Source organism: Tenrec ecaudatus (assembly GCF_050624435.1).
Source record: "Tenrec ecaudatus isolate mTenEca1 chromosome 1 unlocalized genomic scaffold, mTenEca1.hap1 SUPER_1_unloc_17, whole genome shotgun sequence".
In the NCBI taxonomy this organism is placed as follows: Eukaryota; Metazoa; Chordata; class Mammalia; order Afrosoricida; family Tenrecidae; genus Tenrec; species Tenrec ecaudatus.
Window position 1 is genome coordinate 16,678 of NW_027457557.1, and position 16,677 is coordinate 33,354.

Below are 16,677 nucleotides of genomic sequence, written 5' to 3' on the forward strand. Positions count from 1 at the left end.
GGTGCAGCGCCCACCCAGGTGGACCTGCCCTTCCTGGCCGGAAACCTGGACCTCTGAGCACGCACAGTGTGCCACTCCTTCCTGGGCCGCTAACTGGGCCCTCTGAGCATGTGTAATGGACACCCCAGTCCCTATGCTAGCTACCTAACATTTCCACCCTGAAGAGATATGGACCCAAATCTTTGGGGTACTGGGCGACGACATCTCTAGCTACTTCCTGCTGGCAAAAGGGGCGAAGTGGGGCTTTGGGCCCACACCCTTCCTGCTCTGCAGGGAGAGGTTGTCCATTCAGCGCTAGGATGGATAAGGTTGAAGTGGTCCAGGAGATGGTGGTCCTGGAGCTGGCACACTTGGATTAGGGGCTTTGGTAACTTGAGAACTTCTGGAAAAAACAACAAACGCACAAAAGGGTGAACAGTTTAACTGAGACAAGGCTAGAATTGTGAGGTGGGACTGCCCTTGAAAGTAGGTGAGTATCACAGGAAGTAAGTAAAAATCTTAGAATTATCAGGCGTGTGTGTTTGTTCATTCTAAGTACCGGCACGGGGGTAAAAGCATTCACAATTTCCCCTAGGGGGGTCCAGGGTTTGGGCACTACTGGGTGCAGTGGGATCACCGCTTCACTTATGATCCTAAGGCATTGGCCCCTCTGATAAGAACCATCCTTCTTTTTAACCCTATAACGCCTCACTTTTAAATTTTTGGGCAAAAAAAAATTCGTTTTGATTCATTAATTTCATAGTTATCAATATATATACATTTATATTCATTTCATTAAATGTTAGGGAAAGGTCATGCTCGGTGTTATAGGGTTAAATTGTAATATTGGGATGCTACAGGAGGAGTCAACAGGGATCCAAAGTAGAGTAACTGCCTGTGTCATTTTTAATTTTCTCGGGTTCCATTTGAGTAAAAGGCTTGTAAGTTACCCAGGGACCAAATGCCCCTGGTGCCTCTACTAGGGGTAGAATGTTCAGGGAGGGTTCAGGGCTGGGAGAATAGTGACCTGGAGTGCATGATCCCTTAGGGCAGGGGTCCTCAAATTGTTTACACAGGGGGCCAGTTCATTGTCTCTCCGACCGTTGGAGGACCAGACTATGGTTTTCAAAAAACCTATGAACAAATTCCTATGCACACTGCACGAGTCGGCTGCTAAGCAGGACAGGCAGTGGCAGCAAAAACACCCCGAGGGTGGGATAAATGACATCGCGCCACATGTGCCCCATGGACCACAGTTTGAGGACGCCTGCCTTAGGGGTTCCTGGGTGCACTGGGGATGAAGGTCTCCTACTGCTCCTCGAGAGGAGAAATGCTCTAAGTTCTGGCATCTCCGCCCACTTTCCCGGCACTCTACCGAACTGTTCCCGGTGAATCACGGTTTGGTAGGGAAAGCGTACCATTCTCTGCCCACCATTCTCTTTTCTCAAAACGATACTGTGGCCAAATAGAGTTGCAAAGTGAATCTATCAGCTTTTGTTTGCCCAGCCTCTCTGTATCAACTCTATCCCAATTGGACACGATTCATGCAAGGGGGCAATTCCTCAGTATCAAGCTGCTAAGTCCCATCTAGAAAGCACAAAACAAGGAGGCGATTGACAGCTTGCTGCCTCCAGGTCAATAACCCCCACTTGAGAGCGTACCCCTGGGTTGCCCTGAATCTCATGCCTCAGCCCGAGGGAAGGGGTCAAGGACCAGTCACCGAGGGTGACCTTTAGGTCCAACCATTTTTCTGGACAACAGGCTAGGAGGACCACTGCTTGGGATGGCCCCAAGGCCCTCCAAGACGCCTGCTGGTGGGGCTGACGCTCAAATCTCTGAAGGGAAGGGACACGTGGCAGCTCAGGGAACCTTAAGGGAAATTGGAATTTCTGGCTGGAACATCATGGCAGAGGAGCTGTGTATTAAGTAAGAGCTGTCCCCAAAAGTGCCTGAAGCAGCATCGCTGAAAGCCTAAAGGTAACAGTGACTCCGCCTAGGCTTCTGAACGCCATTGGCCTAAGCCTGGGCCACGGAAAACCAGCCTGTAACAAGGAACAAACCACATCTGGAAGAACACTAGCCCTATAACGCCTCAAGTTTTAAATTTAGGAAATATTTTTTTTTGGTTTTTATTCTTTACTTTCATAGTTATCAATATATGTGGCATTCAAAATATATTTTAAAAGCGTAAAATTTTCAGTGTTTTTGAAATGTGACCAAATTGTCACTTTTATAATTTGGGTACCAGATACGTTTTCATTAAGAATAATGACAATTTTGTGCTTGGCGTTATAGGGCTAGAGCAGCTTGTTTGAAAAACCAGGAGAAAGGCAAAGGGAATGAAGGGGAAAAGGGAAACTTTTGGCTCCCAGGACCAGGCAGGGCTAATTCCCAGGCCTCTTCACCCAGCTCCCTAGGCAGCGCCCTTCCACATGTTTGGACTGGTGGGTGCCATCTTGGCCATGGTCACAGACCCTGTTACCTCTCGGCTACAATGGCGACTGTGTAGGATCTCTGGGAAAAGCTGAAACAGCTTTGACAAGAGTGAAGCCATTTGGGGCTGACAGAAGCCACCATGAAAAGAAAATAAAGTAGCTAGGAAGTGTAAGTCAACTAGCTGATATTGGGGAGGTAGGCTGTGCAGACATCGCCCAAGGGAATGTCACGAAGGAAATGGATGTTCAGAAGGCTGGCGAGAACGACCAGAGCAGTTTTGGTTCAACTAAGAATGGCTAACCCTAATACCCCGCTTCTCACTCGCCTAGTCCTGAGGAAGTATCCATGTACCTACTATACAAAACAGTGACATTGGAAAAATCAGTGCCTTGAAAACCCCAGGAGAGGTGGACGAGCCACCACTAGAGAGGACGGGCCTAGTCCTCGCCTAGAAAAATCAAAGCTACAGACAATAATGCTTGAAGCTGAATAAAGGTGTCCAGGCGCTGTTTCACTTGACCCCAAAGAGCCCATGCTCACTCTCCATGAAGGGAGCCAGCCAGTAAATTTCTAGGTGGACAAAGGGGTCACCTTCTTGGTTTCAGAAAAGACTACAGGTGCCTTGTCAAAAGGAAAGGCTTTCATTACAGGGGCCCCAGGGCAGACCCAAGCACACCCTTGAACAACGGCCAGAATAACAGATTTAGCACAAGAGACAGTTACACTCTCCTTCCTGGTAATGCCTCAATGCCCCTTTCCCCTAATTGATCGTGACTTATTATGAAAAATGGCAGCCATAATTACTTTCTCATCTGCTACAACCACCTTAACCCTTGAACTTGAAAAGCCAAAAGTTTTGCTCACCGCTCCAATGTCAGAGTGATATGTGTTTTATCAAGGAGCAGAAGAGACCTCCTCAAAGGAACTTCTTGATAAATGGCTAAAAGATATTCCTTTTGTTTGGGCAGAGAACAACCTGCCAGACCTTTCTGAACTTCAGGTGCCTGGGGTCGTACAACTTCTGAGCTCAGCTACACTGGTGTGTCAAGCTAACCCTACTCCCTGGATAGCAAAGGTGGGTATTTCTGTTCCCATTTGCAGACTAAAAAGGACAGGCATTTTGGTCTTCTGCAAGTCCACATGGAATGCTCCCCTGCTGCCCATGCAGAAGCCGGGAATTGAGGACTTCCAACCGGTGCAGGATCTCAGAGAGGTAAATGAGAGGACAGAAACTGGCCACCCCACGTACCAAACCCCGAGACCCTCCTGAGTACTATCCTGTCAAACTGAATTTGTTATACTGTTTTGAACTTAAAGGATGCTTTGTTCTCCATACCCGTGTCCCCTGCATATCAACCCAGTGAAGACTTACAGGAACACAAGGAGGAACACCCCCAAACCACCTTGCTCCAGTATGCAGATGACCTCCTCCTGGCCTCCGAAACCCTGGAGGAATGCCAACGGGCTACCAAGGACCTGCTAATAGTCCTTGGCCCATTGGGGTACATGGTATCTGCAAGAAAGGCTCAACTGTGTGTCCATAAAGCTGTATACCCAGGCTACCAACTGGAGGAGGGAAAACGGACTTTGTCCCCCAGCCGCACTGAGGCGATCCCCAAAATCCCAGTCCCTGAGACTAAGAGGCAGGTGCAAGAGTTTCTAGGAGCTGTGGGGTACTGTCCATTGTGGAATTTGGGATTTTCAAAAATAACAAAACCCCTATATGCAAGTACTGGGGAAAGGAAAAAGAACTTCAATGGACTGAAGTAGAACAACAAGCGTTTGAATCCTTTAAAAAGTCGCTCATATGGGCAACCTCTCTTGCCCTACTAGACATAGTAAAGCCCTTCCAATTGTCTATGTGAGGCCAGAGGCACAGCAAAAGAAGTGCTAACTGAGAACTTGCGGCCATGGAAGAGACCTGCGGCCTATCTTTCAAAGAAACTGGACTCTGTAGCTGCAGGATGGCCGAGCGGCATGCGAGCTGAGGCTGCCATGGCCATCCTAGTCATAGAAGCTAGGAAGCTTACACTGGGACAGGATATTGCTGTGGTAGGGGGACCTATGGTTGAACCACTCCTAACCAGTCCCCCGGACCGGTGGATCTCGAATGCCAGGACTATACCACAAATCCCCAAGGTAGTGGCTGTGACCATGCCATCCCCAGTGTTACAGCCACAACCTACATACTCAGAAAATGATCTAAAGATAAGCCAAGAGCTGGCCTGCCAAAAAGACTGGGAGCATCCAGGGTGGCTGCTCCATCCTGATGGAAGAAGATTCATGCCAGAAGCTCTGGGAGAGATCTGATTCAAGGACTACATGAAGGTATGCATTTGGGATCCTCTCTAAACTGTCTCAGTTGCTTCTCAGGCACTTTTACATACCCAGGCTTGGACACTGGGTGGCAGATGTCACCCACCGTTGATTGCACTGTGCTCGGGTAAACAACCCCAGAAAGAAAAGGAGCAACTCCAACCACGAGCTCAAGGTAGTAGTCCTGGAGAATTCTGGGAGGTGGACTTTATGGATATCAAACTTAGAAAGTATGGCTACCGATATTTGCTGGTGTTCGTAGACGCCTGTTCTGGATGGGTGGAAGCCTTCCCAACAAAGAAGGAAACTGCTGCCACTGTGTGTAAATTATTAGTAACTAAAATTGTCCCTAGATTTGGCCTTCCCATCACCTTGGGGTCCAACAATGGCCCAACATTTATTGCTCAAATTACTAAAGTCTTAGCAATGCTTCTAAATATTAACTGGAAGTTCTACTGGGCTTAAAGGCCCCAAAGTTCAGGGTAAGTAGAAAAAATAAACAGAACCCTAAAGGAATTGTTCGTTGAGTTGCATTTAGGACCTGGCGAGAACTGGGTTGATCCTTACTTTACCTTTTGCCCTATTTCAAGTCCGATGCAATCCCTATGTGAAAAGCATGACCCCATTTGAATTTATGTTTGGCAGACCTTCCCCAAATCCTCCCAAGATTGAGGGAAGTAGAAATAATGGAAGTCACTAATCGTTCCCTCATCGAGTGCCTGCAGGCTGTGCAACAGGTGAGAGACAAATCATATGCTCTGACACCTTCATTTTGGGCCTAACCAAGGGAAAGGGAACAGGCAGCCAACAACGTGCAACCAGGAAACTGGACATGGGTAAAGAAGCACCAACCTGACACCTTAGAACCTAGGTGGACTGGCCCATACCAGGTGATACTTACAACACCAACTGCTGTTAAAATAGTGGGGAGGGGGCCGTGGATTCATCAGTCATAAGTAAAAAAAAAAAGCCCTCCCCGAGCATATCCTGAAAAGATGGACACCCAGAAAGACGGAAAATCCCTCAAAATTAAGGCTTTACAGAATTAATTGTTTTTCTCCGAGTATTGCTGACAGCACCCACTGTTTCCCCCAAGCACAAACACATCTGTGGACTGCTATTCTAACCTCCAGCAGTGAATATGTAACCTCTTATACTGGGTATGACCCCCTGTTTTCATTTTGATTTGTTTGATTTGATAGGAAAAAAATGGCATTCTGGATCCTTTAAAGGTAAAGGGCACAATGGGACCTATACTGGAATCCCGTCCTATGGGTGCGGAATACCCTCTATAGAAAGAAGGCTCCAAACAAACCATTTCTATATATGCCCGGCTCATGGACTCCCTAACTGCCAAGGGGAGGGACATTACCATTGTGCAGCTTGGGGTTGTGAAACTATCATTTTCAGGGTGGAAACTTGTTAAAGAAGACCCTATTATTTTTACAAGAATGAGACTCAAGTCGGAAGGGTTTGATCCCACCACGTGTATGGTTTCCAAATGTAACCCAATAAGAATTGGATTCAAGCGTTATTGGGTTCACCGGGAAAACATGGGGAATTCAACATTATGTAAATGATAGAGATCCCGGGACAACCTTTTCTATCCAGCAAAGTAAAATATGGCAACCTGCCATCCGTACAAAGGCCCAAACCTCGGGATAAATCCTGAAGAGCCACAGCTGGGTGTCATTAAGATTCCTTTGCCGCACCCTCCAGACTCTCCAGTAACTTTCCCGTTCACTGCCAGCCCAACTCACAGGGCCCTTCTCATTCAGGAGCCACCTCAAGGTTCTGTGTTTGATTCTCGGGATGCTGTATTCCAGTGTATTAACTCAAATCCTCACCTCACAGCTGATTGTTGGCTTTGTCTGAACCCTGCTTCCCCTTACTATGTAGGCACAGGTACAAATAGCACTATTGGTACAGAGTGTAATCCAATTAGAAATGTTAGTAAAAAGGATTACACGAAGCAGCAGTCTATAGGTGATGTTAGTATGGACTCAAGTCTAAGCTCACTTTAAAAGATTTGCAAGGGCAAGGACCGTGTTTTCATTCATCTAATTATCCCTTTAATATATCAAGATATCGAGATTTTTGCCTTCAAGCTGTTCCCATTGAACCAAATGTTGATCCTCATTTGTTATCTGCTCCAATGAGTACTTGCTTTACTTGTTCCACAGGACAAACACCCTGTCTCTTTTCCCCAGTATTAGTAGCGGACCTGGGTTTTTGTGTGCTAGTGCATGTTAGTCCTCAAGTGTACCTGTGTTCTGGTGAAGGAGGTGTAGGGATAACTTTGGAATTTCAGGATGAGTTAAAAGAGCCCCAGTATTGGTCCCACTGGTAACAGGGCTTGGGATTATGGGATTAGCTGCAGTCGGGTCAGTTGCTTTAATACAAGGAAACTTAAACTATCAGACTCCTAGTCAGCAAATTGCTTTAGATCTACAGGGATTAAAAAAAAAAACAACCTGTCTCCCATTTAGAAAGATCCCTAGACTCCCTTGTAGCAGTTGTGTTGCAAAACCGCCGAGGGCTTGACTTGCTCTTTTGGAAACAAGGAATGCTGTGCACAGCATTGGGAGAAACTAATTCTATGCAAAGCATTCGGGAATCAATAAAGATAGATGATCCCTGGTTAGGAAAAGATTAGAACAAAGAGTCAAGAAAAGAAATGGAGGAACCAATTGGTTTGAAAAGCTACTTAATTGGTCAGCCTGGCTAACTACCCTATGAACGGCCCTAGCCGGCCCCTAATCCTCCTCCTGCTAAGCCTCACATTTGGCTCAGTAATAACCAATAAGCTAGTGGCATTCCTTACACAGAAAGTACAAGCCACAAAACTCTTAGTGCTGAGCCCACCATACACTGGGCTGGCTACCGCAGATTCAATGATTTGAACTTGGCTAAGAACAGGAGGGAATGTAGCAGCTCTGGGCAAAGCTTAAATAGCCTTGACAAGAGAAGTCATTTTGAGCTGACAGAAGCCATTATGAACGGTAAATAAACTAGCTATGAACTGCCAATGAACTAGCTGATACTGGGGAGTTAGGCTGTGCAGACGTAGCCCAAGGGAACGTACAGAAGGAAATGGATGTTCAGAAGGCTTGCGAGAATGACCAGAGCAGTTTTGGTTCAACTCAGAATGGCTAACCACAATACCCCGCTTCTGAGCTCTGCCTACTTGCACACCTGCACATTGCAAAAGTATAAAAACCTTTGGAAAATTAGACTGGGGGGCCGCTCAGTCTCCCCTCAAGAGAGTTGATGGTCCCTGCGCAGGAAATGAAACTTATTCTGCTGAACTTTCCGGCAGTCTGGGCGGTTTGCTGTCTGGGAATGGAGTGTAGCTACAACAGACACAGGTGGCGCCATTCTGCCTGAGAGTGGAGTCACGTGGCTGGGAAAATGGAGGCCGCAGGTTGCGGCCTAGCCGAAAGCCAGCCTGGAGCCAGCTACCCAGCCAGAGTCCTGCCCAAACCAACAGGGTGGATGCAGGCGCCCCCAGGCCTGCTGCTTGCCGGAGCCGCGGCACAACACTGTGTCCCAGTCTTGGCACAACAGACTCCATTTTGAGTCCTGCACCTCCATCTTAGCTCTCAAGGCTGACCGCTAACCGACCTCCCCTACCCTGCTCAACCCCAAATTCCTGGAAACAGCTCGTCCCAAAGCCAGAATGTTTTCTGAAGATATGGTCACTCCACGCGTCCCTGGCATATAGATAAGATTAATGACCTTCTCCCTTCTGAAGCACCTGTGTGTGCAGATCCTCCCCAGCTATGATCCTCCCCAGCTGTGCCTGCCAACAGTGGGCATAAAAACGCCGCCAGGATTTTTTCCCCCGGCGCAGCTTCAATAGCTCAATATCCTGAGTTGCTGAACCCGCCCGCAAGTTTCTCAATAAAGCCTGCTTCTAAAACTTCGTTAATTGGGTCTTTCATTCTGTTTTCACATCCAAATAGACCTTGTATTTTGGTGCCCAAAACCCGGGATAGGTGTGTGGGTCCCCCCTTCTTTTGGGGTCCCCTAAGAGCCACCCATCTTCCCCAAATCTCCAGGACCTTGCCTACGTTCAAAACCAGTCTACGGCTGCCCTGATGAGTCTCTCCCTCTCACTCAGACCTTGTGAAAGAAAATACTTGTTTTTCTCTCCCAAGTTGCCTGGCCCCAGTCCCAGCTTAACAACCATGCACATTGGCTTCCGACGGGCATTTTTGATTTCAACGTTCTACAGGACCTGGACAATTTCTGCAGGAGGACTGGTAAGGATTCTGAAGTCCCCTATGTGCAGGCTTTTTGGGACTTGCCTTCCCGCCCTGACCTCTGTAGCCATTGTTCCGCCCGCCAAATACTGTTAGCTCTATCTCCTCAGCAGAAAGAACCTGCCTTTCAAACCCCAGAAGAGCCAGCCAAGCTCCTCAGCGCGCCTCTCCCGCTGCCCTATCTGTCTCCCCCACCCGCTGCGCCACCCCATCGCTCTCTCCTGTCCTCACCGCTTGCCTCTCATACCCGCTCCCACAACACTCCAGCTGCCCTTTGTCCATTAAGAGAGGTTGCGGGTGTATAGGGACTCGTTCAAGTCCACGTCCCTTTTTCCTTAAAGGACCTGTCGCAGATAGAGACCCGCCTGGGCTCTTTCTCAGCAGACCCCTCTAAGTTTATTAAAGAATTTACCTACATTTCCCAAACGTATGATTTAACCTGGCATGACATCCAAGTGATCCTTGCTTCTACCCTCACTGCCGAGGAACGTACACAGACAAAAACCACGCTATCGACCCAAATGTCCCCTTGGGGGCACATGCCATCCCAATAGAGGACCCCAGTTGGAGTTACCAGCCCGGCCGGGCGTCTGATCTTCCTTATAGAAACCTCATGCTCAGGTACCTCATTAGAGGTCAGGAAACAGTCTCCAACAAGGTTGTCAACTATGACAAACTGAGAGAAGTTACTGCTCTTTTTCTTAACCGCCTCCAGGAGGCACTCACAAAGTACACTCGTTAAGACCCAGGGTCTAAAAAGTGGGGCCTCTATTTTGGCCTCTCACTTCACCTTCCAGTCAGCCCCTGACATCAGAAAAAAAGCTAAAGAAGACTGAGGAGGGCCCTGAAACCCCTATACAGGATCTGGTAAAAAATGGCATTTAAAGTTTTCAATGCTTGGGAGGAGCCAGCTGAGGCCACTTGCCAGGTGAGGGTCCAACAGATGGTTAGCCTCCATTCCCAAGCCCTGGTAGCAGCCCTAAGGCCGGCAGGCAATCCCGTCCATCGCCGCACTCCCCAGGGGAGCCGGCACCTACCGCCAGGAGCCTGCTTCAAATGTGGCCGGGTCGGCCACTGGGCAAAAGTTTGCCCCAATCCCAAGCCTCCTACCAAGCCCTGCCTGCAGTGCAAACAGCCAGGCCACTGGAAGTCAAACTGCCCGACCCTGGCTCTGCCACCGGCTCTGCAAAGCCGAGGTGCCGAGATCCTGGAAACTCCAGACACATAGCTGCAAGGTATGGAGCTGCTGGGGTTCATGGACTGAAGAGGCCCTGGCTCCTCAACTCCGGTAACCCTCGCCGAGCCCAGGGTTGTGCTCCAGGTAGCGGACTACCTTCTCCATTTTGCCCTCTCACTCAGGCCCTACTTCCCCTTCCCTGGTCTCGGTTATGGGAATAGACAGGCCCCCCTCCCATTCTGCAGATCCTGTTACTGACTTAGCCCACCAACTTTCCCGCTCCTAGCTCAGTATGCTTTTTACCTCCCACTTACACTCCAACTTCCACTGATCAGGAAAACACCCAGTATTGCTCTCTTCCTCAACAAAAATGGTGGGTACACAAATAGAACTTACTCATTCTCCCAAAGTTACGACAGGAAACAATCATCACCAATATTCACAATTCTCCACACATCGGGCCAAAAGCTCTCTACACGTTTCTAACCCCATATTTCACCCCACTGGACTATGGAGTACTATCAACACAGTTCATGCAAAATGCAACATCGGTGCCCTCTCCAATAGCCAGAAAGCTCAACACCCTCGTAAACAGCTCCACCAGATGTAAGGGCACCCACCGGGACAGGACTGGCAGATAAACGTTACCCACATGCCAAAGCATAAGCGGTTTAAATACCTCCTCACTATGGTTAACACATTTTCAGGATGGATCAAAGCCTTTCCCACCTCCTCTGAGAGTGCAAGCATAGTCGCCACTCACCTTCTTCAAGACATCATTCCTCATTTTGGCAAGCCTGCTTCAATTCAGTCGGACAACGGTCCAGACTTCATATCTATGGTGCAGCAGGGAGTTAGCGCCTCACTGGGCATCTGCTGGAAACTCCACGCAGCCTACCACCCCCAGTCTTCTGGTAAGGTTGAACGAGCTAACGGTCTCATAAAACAACAGCTCACCAAACTCTCCCTAGAACTGCAACTTTCTTGGCCTCAACCATTACCCTTTGCTCTTATACTCGCCTTGGCGCAGCCCCTCAGGAGCCGTCCGGCCTCAGTCCTTTCAACATACTCTACAGACAACCTTTGCTTTTCTCGCCTCTTCCTGCAACCGATTGCCCTCTGCTAGCTTTGTACCTTCCATACTTGTGCTTGCTCCGCAACCTTCTTACACAACACGCCGACTCTGCCATCCCTGAACACTCTCCGACCTCTGCTGATCACCAAAAACCAGTGCATCCTGGAGATGCTGTGTTAATTAAATCCCTTGCACCCAAACCCTTAGCACCCTGGTGGAAAGGCCCTTACACTGTCCCTTACCACTCCCTCAGCAATCAAGGTTCTTAGACTAGATTCCTGGGTACATTTGTCCCGAGTCCAGATTAGCAGTAAACTCTGACCATGGCTCCCAGTGGTCTGCTCAGTCTACTGGTCCTATGTCTCTCTGCCTCACTCACCTCACCAAGCCAGCCAGCTAAACCTAGTATAATTTCCCCTTTTGCCTGGTGATTTTACTTGACTGAAAACTATACCAATTACACCTGCACTAAGTGTTATGATTATTTGCTGGCCACTGCTAACTGCCCACGCACAGGGGGAAGAGCACCCATATACTTAAATTTCACTGATTTTAAAACGCTTCCTGTATGACCAGAAGGCAACTACCCAATGTGCAAAAAAGTGAACACAGAAAAATGTAGGGTGTCCTTGGTCTTCCTGCCAGATACATTACCTTTCCCTTCGTCCCCAGGGATGATTCTACTACCATCAATGTAAATACACTCTCACAATCCCAGACCCCTGGGATAGCCGGTGGACGTCTCCGGTTCCAGGTGCCTAGTGCACCACTCGCCGAGAGAAATTTCTGGACGCCAAACTGTATGTATGGAGGTCGCTACTCCAGGTCCAATCCACCATCCACCGTAATTTTCAGATCCAAGATCTTCAACTCACTAACTAAATTTCTAAACCTTCTGAGTCTCCCTTCTCCTGGCTCACCCTGCTACAGCAGGGACTGGCCATCGCCACTTTGCTGGACTAGGCAACCTCTCCACCTGCTTCATGTGTGCGGCCCTAGAACGCCCTCCTCTGGTAGCAGTACCAGGTCCTGCCCTGTCATTTTCATCCAACGTAGAGACCACAAAAGCCATAACCATCCCCAACGTCCCTCTGTACATCCAACCAGAAAACACTCAAGTGCCCTTTTGCTACTCCAATCCATCGACACAGACATGTAATGTCACCCAAATCCCCTCCAAACCACTAACAGGGCCAGAAAAAATTTTCTTTTGGTGCAACCATACACTCACTAAGCATATAAACATCAGTTCTACCTCTACCCGTCACTCTGGTTCCGCAACTCACTATATACACTCCGGCTGAGTTCCAGGACTAATACATCCAAGTATACAGTCGTCAAACTAAAAGAGCAGTTTTTCTCCCGATAGCAGTGAGAATCTCCTTCGCCTCAGCAGCAATTGCAGTAGGACTCAGCGGCGGAGCCCTTGGACACTATCATCACAGCAGACAAGTTATCCGCATGCTTCCAGCTGGCAGTCGATGCCTCTGCCAAGTCTCTAGCCTCCCTGCAAAGACAAATAACCTCTGTTGCCCAAGTTGCCTTGCAGAACCACTGCGCTTTACACCTCATCATGGCTGAAAAAGGAGGAACCTGCCTCTTCCTCCAGGAGGAAGGCTGTTATTATATCAATAAACTGGGGGTTGTGGAAACTAGAGTCCAGACCCTAAACAAGCTAAACCGTGAGCTGCAAAACAACAGATTCAGAACAGATGGATCTTCCTCCTGGTGGAACTCTTCTCTGTACTCCTTCCTAGGCCCCATACTAGGACCCATAATTTTAGTTATAATTTTGCTCTTAATTGCTCCTTTTCTCATCCAGCTCCGGCAAAGTCAACTCCGCGAAATTACCCGTATAGCAGTTCACCAGCAATACCAAACTCTCCACCCTGTGCTAGGCCGCAACTCTCAGTACTCTGCCTGGAAAAGCCCCTCCCCTTGCTCTTAACCCACTACCCACAGGTATCAGTTACAGAAACGGACTAACCTCGTCCCTTTTCCCTATAGGGCACAGTCTAAAATGTCCGGTCTTGGCACAACAGACTCCATTTTGAGTCCTGCACCTCCATCTTAGCTCTCAAGACTGACCCCTAACCGACCTCCCCTCCCCTGCTCAACCCCAAATTCCTGGAAACAGCTCGTCCCAAAGCCAGAATGTTTTCTGAAGATATGGTCACTCCACGCGTCCCTGACATATAGGTAAGATTAACGACCTTCTCCCTTCTGAAGCACCTGTGTGCGCAGATTCTCCCCAGCTTTGATCCTCCCCAGCTGTGCCTGCCAGCAGTGGGCATAAAAACGCTGCCAGGATTTTTTCCCCCTGCGCCGCTTCAATAGCTCAATACCCTGAGTTGCTGAACCCGCCCGCAAGCTTCTCAATAAAGCCTGCTTCTAAAACTTCGTTAATTGCATCTTTGATTCTGTTTTCGCGTCCAAATAAACCTTATACACTGAGCCTCGAGAAGGCTTTGGGAGTCAAAATCCTCCCAGCCTCCAGGCAGCAGCGTCCCAGCCCCCTCACAAATGCAGCCCGGGAAGGCAGGCGAGTTCCAGGGAAAGCAGGCACGTCAAGTGCCGCACACCAGCAAGAAACAGCGCAAAGACGGACACCAGCAAGAAACAGCGCAAAGACGGACACCAGCAAGAAACGGCGCAAAGACGGACACCGTGAATTCAACCCAACAATTCTCCCGTGGGTGGTGAGGTAAAAGGAGCCCAGAGGGGCCCCAAATCCATGAGACCAACATGGGAGGGCCCACTCCTGGGGCCGGCTTACCTCATAGCTCCGAATCACACAGCACCGCTTCTGTTCGACCTCTCTGGGGACAGGTGTGCCTCGGTCGTTGGCTCCACCTGAGAAACAGCTCATGCCGAGGCCTGGTTTGGGATCCCCGTGAGTTTTATGAGCGGTTAGGGAGGCGTGGTCGATGACGTAGGTCGACCCCATTGGCTGAATTGTTGAATTGAATTCACCTGGCCTAGGTGAGCCAATGCAGGTACAGCGCCCACCCAGGCGTAGCTCCCCCTCCTGGCTGGAAACCTGAACTTCTGAGCATGCAGTGAGCCACTGCTTCATGAGCCGGTAGCTCAGACCTCTGAGCATGTGTAATAGGCCTGCCAGTCCCTATGCTAGCTCCCTAACAGGTTTTCCAGCCAAAGGTCTGCCTTCTGGAGCTGTTCTACAGAAAGCACTTAGTTCCTGACACCTACGCATTCGGGGTAATGGATGCTCTTGCTTCCGTGCTTGCTTCTATGTCATTCTGGAATGGTCCTTGTTTCACAAGGTCGGCAAGGTCAGGAATTCTGGGCTGGTTGGCTACCAAGCACAAAATAAATAGCCAACAAATTGAAATCTCAACCCCTATATTGGTTTATTATCGACCACACAAACTTGTCTTCTGGAACTTCCCTCCTAAATTTCTGAACCCTTGAACTCCTTGACACATGTACTGGGAAAGCAAGGATTCCAAACTCTGATCACCATATCTGACTGCTCCCCCAGTCCCTCTGCACTGTCAACCAGCAAAGTCGGGCCTCTCCATTTCTCAGAAGCTGCAGATTGTTACGTGACATCACCCCGTGTTTAAATGTTAGTGATTATGCCATTTAAAAAACAAATGTGTGAGCCAACTGGGGGCAAACAAGACTCGTTTCAAACACCAGGTCTGTCTCCTCTAAGGGTCCGTGTACAACTGCGACAACACAACATTGGGTCCTGCTGGGTCCCCATTAGCATCTGGGAGGAAGGCTATTTATTACAGGGAATCCTACCTTTGTCCCTTGGTGTTAATTGCAGACTCACTGGGTGACGGTTTGTATCTGACATGCACTCCGTTTGGTATTGCTCCATCCCTCCATTATTCTCCCCAATGACAAAAATGATTAACACATTCATATAAAAGCACAGGATGAGGATAGCTTTAATTTATGCATCTAGTTCAGGGTCATCCCTCTTATCAATATATGACAATCTAATGAGGCTTAATTAAAAAGTAGCAGTGAAGCAATTTAGGAAACTGAGGGATTGTCACGAGTCCTGGTTGTGACAGCATGTTTTGAGCACCATGGAAGATAACAGATTTGTCTTCTGTGGTATCTCATATCCTTCATCCCCAAACTACCTGCTCTTAGGGGTAGAGAGAGCGAGCTTGTCTTGAAAAAAGTGCCTGGGTTTGGTAGCTGCTCACAGGATGGCAGGTGTAATGTATTATGAGAACTTAACAAGTCTCTGAGAAGATGGCTATTGGAAGGTCTGGGTGGAGGGCAAGGTCATGGCCCTGAAGGATTCAGGATCCAGAAGTCAAGTCAGAACTGGATGCCAGAGACTTTCTCAATCCAGCCCTCTTTGCCCCTCCCTAAGGACAATACATTTCTAAGGGTTATGGATTCTACTTCAGAATCTTTCTCAAACCCAGGGCCCTCTTCACCATTATTGTCTAGACCTGGTCACCTCTTGCCTTATAAATAAAAATATGGGTTTATTGTAAGTCTGGGTCTGTTAGGTTTCTCGGGTGGGAAATGTCTCGGTCCTTGGCTACACACTGGAAAGAAATTCACACCAAAGCCTGGTTGGTAATCCGAGTGGGTTTATATACACGAGAGAAGAAGGTTCCGGCGTTACACTAAACTGAACACGGTCACCCACATGACACTGCACACCCAGCCCTGCTGAGTGGAAGGCAGAGATGCAGCTGAAGGGAAGGGGCAGTAGTCTCCAGATTCCAGGCTTTTAAGGGCTTTCAGCTGGGAGGCATCAATTAAGCTCGCCTGGCTTGGGCTTAGCCCGCATTGGCTTCCAACCTCCCGTAGGGGGCCCCTTAAGCATGGAGAGGAACAACCCCTTGTCTTGCTACCTAACCGGTCTACATTCCTGCATGGCTACATTGAGATGGAACTAGCCTCTTTAGACAGCCTGTGTGGTTCACCAGGAGACACGGGCCCCAGTGTTCCCTGTGACCACCTTAAACCTTAAACTACTGTTGGAGTTTATATTACCTGTGTGGGTCTGTGGGCATGGGGCGTTTCCATGCCAGAGACCTGAAGTTACACAAATAGGCATCCAGAACAGAACGCATACAGGCTCTAATAAGATGCTCAGATGCTTCTCGCTAGGATGAGAATTTAACGAAGTGTGTGAGCAGTTCAGATCTTGTAAGGGAGAACAGGTCAGTAGGCTATCCAGAGAAGAGAGCAAAGGTCAGGGCAAAGGGAGGGGGCCCACAGACATCTGTGCTCTGTGTTTGGCCACAAGAGAAGAAACCGGGTCTCCTTGCCAAAGAAAGCAGAACAGCAAGTCCCTCAGAACTACGACATTTTTAAACATGACCTATAAAACACTCGGCTCTGGGAGGCGCCTTGGAAAACCATAAAAGCCCTAAAAGAGGGGCAAGGAGGAAGCCCAAGTCTTTGATTTTCCCTGCTGTGCTTTC